The sequence below is a fragment of the Phyllostomus discolor genome, chromosome 6, assembly GCF_004126475.2.
Source record: "Phyllostomus discolor isolate MPI-MPIP mPhyDis1 chromosome 6, mPhyDis1.pri.v3, whole genome shotgun sequence".
NCBI classification, from domain to species: Eukaryota; Metazoa; Chordata; class Mammalia; order Chiroptera; family Phyllostomidae; genus Phyllostomus; species Phyllostomus discolor.
In genome coordinates this window covers 49,414,965-49,429,337 of record NC_040908.2, presented here as the reverse complement: position 1 = coordinate 49,429,337, position 14,373 = coordinate 49,414,965, and positions in this window count along the sequence as shown.

Genomic DNA, 14,373 nt, shown 5'->3' with positions numbered 1-14,373 from the left:
TTTGAACATCTACATGCAAAATACTTTGAACTAAAACTTGATGTTTTGGTATGATTGGAAGCTGTATAGTAACTCATAGAGCATGGTTTGTGATAAAGGGAGGGAAGGGAAGGTGAAGGAAGCCACTAAATCATTTGAGGCTAAATTATAAAGAGTCTTGAATGCCATAATAAAGGACTTGACCTTTATTCTAAAAACAAGTGGTCTACAAACTTTTTTTAAAGTGTACCCCTTCAGTAATAAGTCTTTAGCATATACCTTATTACATGTTTGTAAAGTACCTATATGGATACTAGTCATGCTTATTTATACACCATATATAAGCATAATCTAAATACATACCAGTGTATCAGAAACCACAAAAACTTAAGATAAAAAACAAATTGAAAAATAATTTCTAATAGTTCTTTTACCTTTTCTTCCCAATCATTTTAGAGAGCACTTCAAGGGAATACTAGAGAAAACAATTTAAATGCTATAGGTTCCTTGCGGCATGATGGGGAGAAGCCAAATTGCACCAAGAAAAGGAGGGACTGGGGGATGAGGCAGTGGAGACAGGAATGTAGATGGCTCAAATACTTGATGGTGCAAAGGAGAAAAAGAAATAGGACAACTCGAGGGGCAAGAATTGAGGGAATAGGTTTCTTGAAAGGAACCTCACTAAAGGCAGCTAATCAGGAATCAATAGAAGGCTCTGGATAGGGAGGGCCCAGGCCAGCTTGACTATTAGATTTTAATTCACTTTGTCCTCACTCCAATGGGGACTTGCTTTCAGGACTCCTCTCCTTTCTCTTTGGGGCAGCTTAAGTATATCCTGTCCTGTTTTAGATTAAGGACTGGAAATCAATGAGCCCCCTCTGAGGTTGCTGTGTTTCTTGCCACAACCCTATTCCTATCACCAGCTGCTAGGCCACAGCTATTGCCACAGTCAGGAGTATATAATAATTTCTCTAAACATTGGCAACACCTGCGTGTCATAGCCAGAGGAGTTAGGCTACTTGTTCTGAAGGCTGGTATCCCTCCCAGACCCCTCACCCCACTCAACATACACCACCATATATGTACACCACCACCACATGCCCCACCCCAGGAAGCAGTTGGGACAATGAATCACCACTGTTAAGTTCACCCCTAGAACAGCTACTTATTTTTTTGTCACTTGTTTGCCAAGAGCTTGAGGTTTTTGAGTTGCACCCATCTCATCCCTGATACTCTTGGCTACCCCAAGTAGTGAGCCACATACTGTCTACCATCTCTGGACCTATAACCTCCTGCCAATGAGACAACACCCAGCCAGACATATAAATAGGCAGTCACCACCAGAGAAGGCTCTACTGCCAAGTCTTCAGGACACCTTGCCTGGCCTGGCCACCTGTGGGGCCGTTCTAAAATTCTAGTCTGACCACATTACTCCCCTGCTTAAAGGCCATCAAGTCCTGCCTCCACCCGTGGTCTATAAAATAAAATCCACACTTCTCAACACAGCTCACAGACCCTTCAGGATCTGTTCCCACCAGCCTCAGCAGTGCCAGGCCTCTCATACAGAATGACTTGTAGTTCCCCAAAGTCATTCTGTTTGGAAATTCTTGCATTTGGGAAATAATTGTTTCTTTGTCATTCTGACCCTGGCTGCCCTCTTCTTTGTTACCTGCCTAGGGTTCTGGGGCTCCTACTCTTGTTTTGTTTTGTTTTTGTTTGTTTTTTCTAGAGTTCATTGATTTATTTTTAGAGAGGGGAAAGGGAGGAAGGAAGAGAGGGAGAGGAACATCCATGCAACAGAGAAACAGATCAATTGCCTCCCATATGTACCCCTACCAGGGACCGAACCTGCAACCCAGGCATGTGCCCTGATCCAGAATCAGACTGTTGATGTTATGTTTTGTGGTACAACACTCAACAACTAAGCCACACTGGTCAGGGCAGGGCACTGACATTCAGCAAGGAAAATTACACTCTGTTGAGGATCCAGGAGACTGAAGCTCTGGTATCAACTCCCTGGGTGATCTTGGACAAGCTGTTCCTCCTTTCTGGGCCTTAGCCTTCCATCTGAGAAGAGGGGATAAAATAATGCCCACAATTCTCTGGCCACCTTGGGGAATAATGCGCCTTTGTGGGTATCCATCCCTGCTTCTGCCTCCTGCCACAAGGCTGTCTTCTGATACACAGACCTTCCCTAAGCACACTAAGAGAGAAAAACGGAAGTCAAAAACCGGCAGCAACGAGCCCCAGCTTGGCATTTTGGGTAACGACTCACGAGGGTTTGATTGAGGAGGAAGCAGAAAGAAAAGAACTGCTAAAGAAAGAATTTTGCTCTGAACACCTTTGAAGGTGCTGTCATCTTTAGACCTCATTGGGGAGAGGAGAGAGCAGCAGAGGGGAAGGCAAAGGGGGCATGCCAGAATTACCTGGAGGCAGAGTTAGCCCCCTAAGCAGGCCCAAACCCCCTACCTCTCCTTCCCCTGCTCTCGTGCTCTAACGGTGAGGACTCTGTGAGAGAGCTCTGACTCCCCTGAGTGTCTCATAGACCTGTGTCTGCTGAAGTAGGGAGAGGGTGTCTATAGCTGCCCCCGTCTCCTCTCGGGACTCCAGACCTCTGCCATCAGGCTGAGTTCACCTTGGCAGAGAGCTGAGGTGACTATAGTTCAGTGACAGCACACACTACCCAGTTAATCAAGTGGTGGGAGACATCAAATTAGTTATTCCCTGAGCAGTTCACCCACTGTGAGGAGATACAGACACACCTTCTTAAACCTGCCTCCATGTGAATGAAAACCTGTGCTTTGTTAATTCACCACTACAAAAACCATTTTCAGCGCTTGCTCAGTGGTCCCTTAAGAGAACCTTCTCCCTGGCTGGTGTAGCTCAGTGGATTGAGCGCGGGCTGCGAACCAAATTGTCACAGGTTCGATTCCCAGTCAGGGTACATGCCTGGGTTGTAGGCCATGACCCCCAGCAACCGCACATTGATGTTTCTCTCTCTCCCCCTTCCCTCCCTCCCTTCCCTCTCTAAAAATAAATAAATAAAATCTTAAAAAAAAAAACAAACTCCAGCATTTCTCTTAAAAAAAAAAAAGAGAACCTTCTCCCATCGGCTCCTGATAGGACTTGAATGAGGTCTGATGCTGTCATTTCCCAACCTGGAACGTGAGCAGCTCCAAGCAACATCGCCAGGACTGGCTAACATTTATCAAATTCTTACTATGTGTAAACCACTGTTCCAAGCACTTTAAATGAATTAACTCACTCAATCTGGAGAGCCCTATGAGGTACATATTATTTTGAGGCCACTTTACAAGTCAAAAAACAGAGGCACACAGCTATGAGGTGACTTGTCCAAGGTTACAGAGCTAGCCGGCAGCAGAGCCAGTATTTGAACACAAGCAGTGTGACCCCCACACTGCTCTCTTAATCACTATTCTGGGCTGTCCCTCTGGGCCAGAGAAACTGCCCCTGGGAGAGTCTATACAAAGAGTCTGCACTTTGTTTTATTCTGTCTTTAATAACCTTCATTGTCCAATTTTTCAAGTAAAACAACAATACATATTTTTATGAAACATAGATGAATATGTAATACATAAAAATCTATATTGCTACTGTTAGCATCCTCTATTATTTGTTTTATATGACTCCTCTAAACTAGTGTATTTGAATCACTATTTTAAAAATAGAATCATATCTACACACTAATTTGTATGCTATTTTTTATTAAATTGAGAATCATTTACACATCATAAAATTCATTATTTTTAAAGTGTACTATTTAATGGGTTTTAGCACATTCAAAATGTTGTGCAATCATCACCACTACCTTATGTCAGACATTTTCATTACCTCAAATAGCAACTCACACACATTACCAGTCACTCTTCATTTCTCACCCGCCCCCTTTACCCCAGTCCCTGGCATCCAATAATCTACTTTCTGACTGCATGGATTTGCTTATTCTGGACATTTCATAGAATTATATAGGAGTGACCTTTGTGTCTGGCTTCTTTCACTTTGCATAGTGTTTTCAAGGTTTATCCATGTTGTAGCATGTACCAGTACTTAATTCCTTTTTTTTTTAAGATTTTATTTATTTATTTTTAGAGAGGGAAGGGAAGGAGAAAGAGAGAGAGAGAAACATAAATGTGTGGTTGCTGAGGGTCATGACCAGCAACCCAGGCATGTACCCTGACTGGGAATTGAACCTGCGACACTTTGGTTCGCACCTCACGCTCAATCCACTGAGCTATGCCAGCTAGGGCTTTCATTCCTTTTTTTTTTTTTTTTTTGACAGTACTTATTACATCACTTTATTTATTTTTTTTATCCCCACCCAAGAACACACTATGCTTATTGATTCTAGAGAGAGGGGAAAGAAGGGAGAAAAACATCAATGTGTGGTTGCCTTTTGTGTGCCCCCAACTGGGGACTTGGCCCAAAACCCAGGTATGTGCCCTGACTGGGAATCAAACCAGTGACCCTTTGGTTCTCAGGCCAATGCTCAATCTACTGAGCTATGCCAGCCAGGGGATATATCCTATTTTTTTTTTTTTTAAAGCAGGTATGTTTTAATTTTTTTTTAAAGATTTTATTTATTTATTTTTAGGGAAGGGAGGGAGGGGGTGGAGAGAGAGAGAGAGAGAGAGAAACATCAATGTGCGGTTGCTGGGGGTTATGGCCTGAAACCCAGGAATGTACACTGGCTGGGAATCGAACCTGGGACACTTTGGTTCCCAGCCCACGCTCAATCCACTGAGCTACGCCAGCCAGGGCCCTATTTTTTAACATAATAAATTGTGAACATTTTTACTATGATGAATATTTTGTAATAGTATATTTATTAACTCTATGTACTCCATTCACTAATATAATTTATTTAACTAGTCTCCTGTTTACAGATATTTAAGTTGTTTTTACATTTTGCTGTCTTAAATCATACAGCGGTGAATATACTTACAAAAATATCTTGAGATTCATCTCTGATTATTTTTTCAGGATGAATTACTCAAAAGAGGAAAAGGTTGGATTAGAGGGTAGCTCTATTTTCAAGGCTTTGGATGCATATAATTACTTAGCTTGAAAGCAGTTCTCAAATTTTTCCCTTTACACTGTTAAAAATTATTGAAGTTTTAAATTGCTTTTGCTTATGTGGGTAATTTGTATTTGTTTTAACTGTTTTAGAATTAAGGCATAGAAAATTTGTTAACATTTATATATTCATTCATTTTAAAATAACTATAATGAAACCATTAAATGCTAACAAAAGTAACATTTTGATTAAAAACAACAATTTTTAAGACAAAAAAATTTAGTGAGAAAACTGGCAGTTTATTTCTTCCTTTTTTTCCCCCAAAGCTCTTTAATGTTTGGCTTAATAGAATACGCTGGAATCTCATATCTTTCTGCATTACTCTGCCATGGTATTATACATCATCTAGCCTCTGGAAATCTGTGTACTGTACAAGTGAGACAATGAGAGTGAAAAGGGCAAACAACATCTTAGTATTATCATGAAAATAGTTCTGACCTTTCAGACCCCTGAAAGGGTCTCAAGAAACCCCAGGGGTGGGTCTCTGACCACTTTGTGAAATGCTGCTCTGCGGAAAAGTTTTACCAAAGTATACTCTCACTCCTGTGCCCTTTCCCCTGCATCTCCACCAATACTGGGCATGATCATTTTTTTAACATTTGCTAGTTTGTTAAAGCAAAAAAGCAGACCCTCTTTGTAATTTTAATTTGCATTCTGTAATTTCTGATAATATGGAACTTTTTTTCATGATTTTTTATATTTTTCATGTATGAATTGCCTCTTCATATCATTTGCACATTTTTTTCCTAGGGTGGGCATCTTTTATCTTAATGATTGTAAGAGTACTCTTTCTGCTCAGGATATTAAAACTAGCTTTTTATCGTGAATGTTGCAAACATTTCTGATATACAAGAGGTTATTATTATTATTATTATTATTTTATTTATTTATTTTTAGAGAGAGGAGAAGGGAGGGAGAAAGAGAAGGAAAGAAATATCAATGTGTGGTTGCCTCTGGTACACCCCCAACTGGGGACCTGGCCTGCAACCCAGGCATGTGCTGTGACTGGGAATCGAACCAGTGGCTTTTTTGTTCGCAGGTTGGTGCTCAATCCATTGAGCCACGGCAGCCAGAGCTTTTATTATTATTTTTATAAAGGCAAACCAATCAGGACTTTTTAATGGTTTCATCCTTTCCTTTTGCCTTACCCAAAGTCAAATAAATTGTCCTCTAATTTAATTTGCCACCAGCAGTGTGTGAATGTGCCTGTTGGCCTAGGAAGGCATCAGGAGGGATCTGATCAGCACTTTCATAGAATTAATAAAATCTTACCATTTTTATTCTGTTGATTATTTTGGTATTAAACAATGAGAACGAAATCACATCTGAGTCACAATGAAGATGACCTTCATTGGTATCATCATCTTTGCACATCTCCCAACTAAATGCTTGGGGAGAAAACTCCTGCTCACTCAGAACAGGGTGACAAATGTGGGGTTTATTGCTTGTGTGACAGATGAGGTGGGTCTCACCTGCTCAAAAGGCTGGAGACTTGTGTGTCTCCGGTTCCTCACAGGGTAGAACGGGACCCGTTTGGGTGGGCCTTCTGGCCTCCTGCCAACACTGTGGTGCCCAGCAGGGGGCTGTCTCATCGTACCCTGAGGTGGGGCCAGTTTATACCCAAAATTTTAGCAAGGGATTTCAGTACCCAAGTTAAAGATTTATTAGGGCACAGTAGCCTAAGCACTCGTGACCCATTTCTTAGGAAGAGACATCTTAAAAGAAGAAAAGGAAACTAGAACTTAACAGTCTGACAGGATATTCTAGCTAACCACAAATTTACAGAATTATAGCTTAGCTACGGAGATCTCCTGTAGCAACTTTTTGCAGATTAGCCAGTAAATGCCACTTTCTGTAGCTTGACTGCTCTCTGCAAAAGGTAAACAGAAACCATTACAAAGTGGATTTTGTGTCCAAGGTGACTAGGCCCCATTAGCTGGGATTTTTCTCAACATTCTTAACCACACTAGAGGTTTTTCTTTGCCATTTTGGCAAATAAAAAAAAAATAGCATAGCATTGTGTCAATTTTCATTCCTTAGATTGATGGTGAGTTAAAAAAGAAAGTATGTTTCTCAGCTGTTTGCATTTCTCCTTTGGTGAATTACCTAATTACCTATTAACGTCTACTTCACCTTTTTCTATCAGGATGTTCATGTTATTTTTATTGATGGAGGAGTGTGTTACATAGCAAAATATTAAACCTTCATTATACTGGTACATATACTACACTTTTTTTTCTTAGTTTGTCAGTTTCCTTTTAACTTCTGCTCTGCAGAATTTTCTAATGATTAAATAGCTAAATTTATCAGTCTTTAACTTTCTGGTTTCTGCCTTTAGTATCATGCTTGGGAAGTCCTTCCCTCACCACAATAATTACTTTTAAAGAAATTCCTCCTTTTTCTTCCACTATTTTGTGCTTTCATTTTTCATACTTAAATTTAAGCCCTCTGAAATTTACTTTGGTATCTATGATGGGAAAAGTTAATAATTTACCCCCCACCCCCACAAGTTGCTATCTAGTTGTCCCAATGATATTTATTGAATAATCCAGGAATGACAAATATGTGGCTTAACTGTAGTCTTCTCTTCCTGGGCCCCTGGAAGACATTTCTAATCAAATGCAGAACTCCTGGCTAAGCCTATACTAGGTCTCATAGCCCCACTACAGCTTCAGGCAGCCACTGCTGATTTGTGTGATTTGACATCAAGATGAAACTTTTTGTCATCTCTAGACTAATCCATCATTTTCCCCATAGATGCGAGCTCTTTATTAGATAATACATTCTTTTTTAATTTTTAAAATTTTTTATTTATTGTATCTTTAGAGAGAGGAAGAGGGAGGAAGAGAGGGAAACACCCATCAGTTGCCTCTTGCACACCCCCAACTGGGGGCCTGGTCCACAACCCAGGCATGTGCCCCGACTGGGAATTGAGCCAGTGACCTTTTGGTTCACAGGCCAACACTCAACCTGTTAAGCCACACCTGCCAGGGCAACATTCTTTTTTTATTCTAGACTTTCCTTTCTGTTTTACCAATATGCCTGTCTTGTCCCAGCTCTCCACCCTGTTTGGTTATTATATCTGTATACTAAATGGTAATAACTGGTAGCACAAGCCTTACACCCTTTCCAAGACTTTCTTGATTATATTCTCTTCATTTAAACTTCTGACTACACTTATTGCATCAAAGTACCTCCAAATTAATTAATTAAAATTTAAATTTTATATTTGATTTTCAAATTTAGGTACATAGTATTTCCATTTTTAGAGATCCCCTTTATGTCTCTGAATAGTTTTATTCTGATAGGCCATATACATTACAGGTTAAATTTATTACTAGATATTTTATATTTTTATGGCTATTATCAGTCAAAAAGTTTTAAATATAATATCTAGCCCTGGCTGGTGTGGCTCAGTGAATTGAGTGCTGGTCTGTGAACAAAAGGGTCACTGGTTCAATTCCTAGTCAGGGCACATGCCTGGGTTGTGGGCCATGTCCCCATTGGGGAGCAAGCGAGAGGCAACCACACAATGATGTTTCTCTCCCTTTTTCTCTCTCCCTTCCCCTTTCTAAAAGTAAATAAAATCTGTAATATATATATAATATCTAAATTCTTATTATAGAATGTAAGCTTCATGAGAGCAAAGACCACACATCTTTTGTTCATAACCGTAACCCTAGAGTTTAAAAAACAGGGCCTCCACATTTTAGATTCTCAGTAAAAGTTGTTAAATGAGTAAAGGAACAAAAGCATAAAGCAATGCTATTGTCTTAATGTGTCATTGATTTATAACAGGCAACTTTGCTAAATTATTTGATTAGCTTTGTTTTTCAAGTGATTCTTTGGAATTTTCCACATCTGTAAATATTAATGATTACCTTTTTTTCAGTATGTATTCTTATTTTTCTTATAAAACTTATTGAATAGAGCTTTCTATTCAGGTTGCTATTGTCCTTTCTGGGCAATTCTAAGTAATACTGATGGCAGTGAACACTTTTTTTATTCCTAACTTTTATGGTAATACTTCTGGTGTTTCACTATTAAGTGTAATGACTACAGAAAGAGCAAACTTGATGGAGAGAATAAAATGGGTTCCATTTTGGACATGTTGAGAGGGTATTAGTGTGGAGATAGATGTCCAGTAGAGAGCTGAACATACAAGAAATCTGGGTTAGAAACAAAAATATCAGAGTTAACATCATATTGGTAGTGGTTAAAGTCTTGAGATAAATAAATTCACATGGAGGGAAGGCCAAGGATAGAACTGACAAACACCAATCTCAAGGCTGAATAGAGGAAGAGGAAACTATCAAAGACATGAGTGGAAAATCATTAAGGAGAGGAATCACAGGAGATCAAAAATGAGTTTCAAGGGAAAAGAAGTGATTAACCCAGCCAAACAATGCAGAGAGAAAGAGAGAAAACAGACCAAGGGTTTAGTATCTCGGAGGTTGCCAGTGATCAAAGTGAGTGTCAGCAGTGTCAGTGTTGTGATGGGACTGAAGTCACTCACAGTGTGGGCTAAGGACAGGTAACAGAGTACAGGCTGCCTTAAGGACTCCTTCAAGAAGTTTAACAGGGAAGAGAGGCCAGGAGATAAAGTACCAAACTGAAAGGGAGGCAGGATTGAAGCAGGATTTTTCAGGCGGTACAGTAGTCTCCCCATTCTTCACAGAGGCTCCATTTCAGGACCCCCAGTGAATGCTTGAAACTGCAGATAGTATCAAACCCTAAATATGAGTATACTATGTTTTTTTCCCTAGGATACATACAAACCCAGGATAAAGTTTAATTTGTAAATTAGGCAGAGTTTAACGACAATCCTAAAATAGAACGAGTATAACACATGGTAATAAAAATATGTGACTGTAGTCTCAAAGTATCTCATTGAACTGTACTCACCTTTTCACTTAAATGAAGCTCTTCACAGCTTCTCGTTGGCATATTGGAATTGCCAGCACCACTGCTCTGACTTTGGGGCCATTATTAAGTAAAATAAGGGTGACTTGAACATAAGCACTGTGATACTGAGACAGTTGATCAGATAACTGGGAGGCTACTAATTGAGTAACCAGAGTATAGCACATATGCTGGACAAAGGGATGATTCACAATCCCAGTTGGGATAGAGCGAGGTGGCATGAGATTTCATCATGCTACTCAGAACAGCACACAGTTTAAAATGTATGAATTATTTCTGGAATTTTCCATTTAATATTTTTGGATAACGTTTGACTGAGGATAACTGAAACAATGGAAAGCGAAACTGTATAGGGGGACTACTGTAGTGACACAAGGATGTTCATAAGTTGAAAGGGAAAAGGCAGTGAAACAGACTAAAAGTTCAAGAAAGAGACAGAGGGAAAATATAACCCAACAAAGCACACAGAGTGTGGAACGGATGGGTTCCCTTGATAGGGCCCTTGATCTCTGCTTTCCCTGAAGGAAGTGTGTCAGATGAGTAAGGACTGGTGCCACAGGAGAAAATAATTTCCCACCTCTGTCTTTTCTCAACCAGACGAGCAGAGGAAGGCATCGGGGAGCCCAGAGAGCAGGGCAGGTGTGGAACTGCTGCTCTTGGGCCTGCTGACTGGGGAGGAATAAATGCTGCTGGGAAGAGAGAGCGTTCTGACGGAAAATGGAAATCATAAATCCACCTGGCCACAGAGTAAGGCCTCAAGAGATTCCGATTAACTGGCCTGGTTTTGGGCTTGGGCATCAGAAATTTTAAAAATTGCCCCGTGATGCTAATGTGCAACCCTGGTTGAGAATTACTGGAGTCAAAAAGTAAATTTGTGCATATGGAGTCTGAATCTCCAACCCCAGGTGGGAGGAAAAGGAGAAGCTCTGCTGTCCTGGCCGAAGCACGGTGTCCTGTGGGGGCTGCGGCCATCCCCTCAATCCCAGAAGGATGACTTCCTGCCTTGCTCTGCCTTTGCATCAGGATCTGAACTTCTCTGCAATCTCCTGCCTTAAATTAAACCACAGAGAGATTCCCTGACAGAAAGACCCAGCAACCCCTGGAATGGCAGTGGAGGGCTGGATATGGGAATATGATAGTAATTATGGCAAACAATATGCTTTCCTGCTTAAGAACCAAGCCCTCAGACTGGGTGTGTGTGTGTGTGTGTGTGTGTGTGTGTGTGTGTGTGTGTCTCAAGCTGCCAATTCAACCAAAAAACAAAAGCGGCTCTGAGACTGGAGGAATGTTTAACAAGTGACCACGATGACTCATGCTGCTTGGCTGCCACCCCCTCCCAGGGCCTGGGTGGGAAGGGTTACAGGTACCATGGGTCCTGTGAACTTCCCACAATACCCTGGGCAGACTGCCCTTTGGGCCATCCACATACTTTTGTAAAAATTAAGCCGGAAAATGTAACTTTCCTCATGGCCACAAATTTCTTCGAATAAGCAGGCAAGCTGAAGCAAGAATGAGGCTGAAAGATCTTGCAAAGTCATGGGATATTCGCACAAGTGTTGGGGTTTACAATACAGGCTAAAAACTGGCCTTTCTTCCCCCACCCCAAAGGGCTTGCTTTGGAATAAGAGAAAGCCTGGGCAGAGCACAAATGCTCTTGTGAATAGGAGTCAGGAGACAGGACCAGCCCAGAGGAGCACATTTGATGGAAACTTACAATGTGCAGGTTTGGGGACATGAAGGAAACATTAAACCTGTGCCATCTAACTTGCAGTTTCTAGCCACACGTTGAGCAAGTGAATGGTTGGTCTGAATTAAGATGTAAAATAAACAGTAGATTTTTAAAGACAGTACAGAAAAAATGTGTAAAATATCGCAATGATAATTTACTAGTACTTTTTTATGCTGACTACATGTTGAAATGATATGTGAATATATTAATTTCACCTTTTTTGTTTTACTTTTAAAAATATGACTACTAGACAATTGAAAGCACATCTGTGGTGTCCATATTTCTGTTGGACAGTGCTGCTTTATTTTAGCCCCATCAACCAATTAGCTTTCATTAGACACCTACTTTGGCCAAGGAAGCATGAAGGGACAAAGCCATAAATAATTATAATGATGATGATAATAATAATAATAATCAGCTCCAGTTTTTAGCAGGCTGACTGCTTGCCAGACACTTTGCACTGATTTAGTAACTTGCCCTAGGTAAGAAAGTGAGTTGGATTCCAGAATCACTGTTGTTAACCAACTGGCCAAACTGTCTCCCTGGCAGCAAAGTCCTTAAGGTGTAGTTGGAATGCATCATGATACCTACCCTGACACAGCAAAGGAGCTGTCACGTGGCAGAGAATACCCAAGTTAAAAACCCACCCTCAGGAACACATACACTTTAAGTGTTTTCTTTTTTTTTTTTTTTTTTTTTTAATAGAATGAAGCCCTTTTTTTTTTTTTTTTAAGATTTTATTTATTTTTTAGAGAGGGAAGGAAGAGAGAGAGAGAGAGAGAGAGAGAGAGAGAGAGAGACATCAATGTGCGGTTGCTGGGGCTTATGTCCTGCAACCCAGGCATGTACCCTGGCTGGGAATCGAACCTGGGACACTTTGGTTCCCAGCCCGCGCTCCATCCACTGAGCTATGCCAGCCAGTAAGTGTTTTCTAATGCAATTGAAACACACAGCAATTTATCTGCATTCTCTTTCCCAATTTCTTTCTTTTTTTAAAGATTTTATTTATTTTTTAGAGAGAGGGGAAAAAAGGGAGAAAAAGAGGGAGAGAAACAGCAGTGTGTGAGAGATCAGTTGCCTCTTGCATGCCTTCAACCAGGGACCTAACCCCCAGTCCAGCACGTGCCCTGACCAGGAATCGAACCACCGATCCTTCAGTTCACAGACCAGCTCTCAGTCCACTGAGCTACACTAGCCAGGGCTCCTAATTTCTTTTCCAAAGAATGCAAACTTTTCTGACATGCTGACCAGGGTAAGAAGTTCAGGACATGACCTTGGGAAAGACCAGTGGTTCTCCACCTTGGCTGCCCAGTGTTATTACCTAGGGAGCTTTGAAAAATCCTGCAGCCTGGGCCCTACCTCCAGAGATTCTGACATGATTAGTCTGGTTTGGGGCCTGGGCTTCGGGATTTTTAAAAACTGCCCAGGTGGTTCTAATGTTCAGCCATGGATAATAATCACTGGAGTAAAGAGTTAACTGGTCCACATGGATAATGGATTCTCCAAACACCAGCTCCCTCCTAAAGGCTGAGCACTTTAACTTGGGCTCTTTCTGAATTGGTGTATTTTAAAAATACAGCTGTTTTAGGGCACATTCTGTTCAGCTTTATTCATCTCTCAAGCTTTATTTATTGTAAACCTATAATAAATAAAGTGTGTGTATATACCCACATATACACATACTAGATGAAAGCAGGAGACTGTGGAAACTGTATTGTACAAAAAGTCAGGAGTATTTACAACAAGTAGTAAATAAGCCCTACAGATTTGATGGATTGATTGAATGAATGTATTTAGTTTTTTAGCCCTAGAGATTTCATGAACAGTATAGTGAATATAACAGCGATACTGTATTATAATCATCAAACTTACTGAGAGAGAACTTAAAAATTCCAACCACTAAAAAAACAGGATAATTATGTGTTGTGATAGAGATGCTAATTATCATTATAATGACAACCGTATTATAACATATGTATTAAATTAACTTGCTATACACCTTCAATGTATACATTATATGTCAAATATAACTCAATTTAAAAAAAAGCTAAGAGTACTTGTCTGCCACTTCTGAGACACCATTTTCCCCATATATAAAATGGGCGGGTTGGCCCAGATAGGCCTAAGGCAGCTTCCAGCATAGATATTTCAGAATTCTACATTAGAGGTTTTCAACCAGTGTGCCACAAGAGTTTTTAAAACATGCAAAACCTGACTATTTAGTTGGGGACACTTCTTTTCCCTTAAAATGTCAAATTAAGAAATGACAACAGCCAACATATTAGCCATCTGGTGTGAATGAATCAAATTTAGTTTTTTATTTTTGCCAGATAGACAAAAATATATTTCTTGGTATGTTGCTGAATTTTGCTAATTAGTTTATGTGTGCCATGAGATGAAAAAAGCTGAACATTGCTGTTCTGTATTGAGGTCACTCTGCCTAGATTTTGTGTCCGATTCCACAGACAGAGAATATCCCTTGCTAGTGATTTAATGCCACCAACCATAATGAAGATGAGTATGTGTGTGTCTCTCTCTTTCTCTCCTCCTGTTTGAGACTTCACCTTTGTCACAGAAACTTCTAGCTGCATCCTATCATGCCTATCCCACCCCACCCCCACTCCTCCTCATGTAAATCAGCCTGGGG